This window comes from Carlito syrichta, unplaced genomic scaffold (genome assembly GCF_000164805.1).
Source record: "Carlito syrichta isolate Samal-C Ts95f unplaced genomic scaffold, Tarsius_syrichta-2.0.1 Scaffold234491, whole genome shotgun sequence".
Taxonomy (NCBI): domain Eukaryota; kingdom Metazoa; phylum Chordata; class Mammalia; order Primates; family Tarsiidae; genus Carlito; species Carlito syrichta.
In genome coordinates this window covers 1-1021 of record NW_007178587.1, presented here as the reverse complement: position 1 = coordinate 1021, position 1021 = coordinate 1, and the positions used below count along the sequence as shown (strand labels likewise).

Below are 1021 nucleotides of genomic sequence, written 5' to 3'. Positions count from 1 at the left end.
GACACCATCTTTGACAACATCCTCAAGGGCTCAAAAGTTCTAGTCGATGCATGAGACAAGCTTGGTATTCCTTGGCAGTATTCTGAAAATGAGAAGCACAGCGTGTTCTTGATGGCCTTTGAGAACAAGGCAGGCTGCCTGTGGAGCCTGCCACCTTCCAGCTATACGTCCCTGCTCCCCTGCTCTCTGCACACTCTGGGGGAATTCTGGTATCAAGGAGGCTTAGAGCCGGGGGAGTGAGTTTCAGCTGGGTGAATTGGTAAACTGTTTTCTGGATAACTTGGACCGAATCAGCCAGTTGAATTGTTTTCATAGTAAGCAAGACATCCTGCTGGCTAGGAAAGCCACCAAAGGAATTGCGGAACATGACTTTGTTATTTTAAAAATCCCCTTTAGGCTGAGCTTGGTGGCTCAACCTGTAATCCCAGCATTTTGGGAGGCCGAGGCGAGTGGATTGCCTCAGCCAGAGAGTTTGAGACCCATCTGGGCAACTTGGCAAGACTTTGTCTCTACAATACATCAAAAATTAACCAGGCGTGGTAGTGTATGCCTATAGTTCTGGCTACTTGGAAGGTTAAGGTGGAAGGATTACTGGAGCCCAGCAGGTCGAGGTTGTGGTGACCAGGAGCATGCCATTGCACTCCAGTCTTGGATTGGATAGAGTGGGCAACAGAGTGAGACTCCAACTCTTAAAAAAAAATCACCTTTAAGATGGTGGATGTGGGCTGTCAGCAGCCCCAGCACCAGAAGTGGTTCCAGTGCTTCAGCAGGATCATGTCCATCCTGTTCATGGTCTCCTCCAGTGAATATGACCAAGTTCTCATGGAGGACAGACACACTCGGCAACATCTTTGAGACCATAGTTAACAACAAGTTCTTCTTCAACGTCTCCATCATTCTGTTCCTCAACAAGATGGACCTTCTGGTGGAGAAGGTGAAAATTGTCAGCATCAAGAAGCACTTCCCAGATTTCAGGGGTGAACAGCACAGCTTTGAGAGGTCCAGCGCTACCTGGTCCAGT

The 1021-nt window shown here is 48.5% G+C and overlaps 1 pseudogene; it reads left to right on the top strand.

The window, feature by feature from the left end:
- Positions 1 to 3: 3 nt before the first annotated feature.
- Positions 4 to 1014, top strand: LOC103253509 (annotated as a pseudogene).
- The last annotated feature ends 7 nt before the right edge of the window (positions 1015 to 1021 follow it).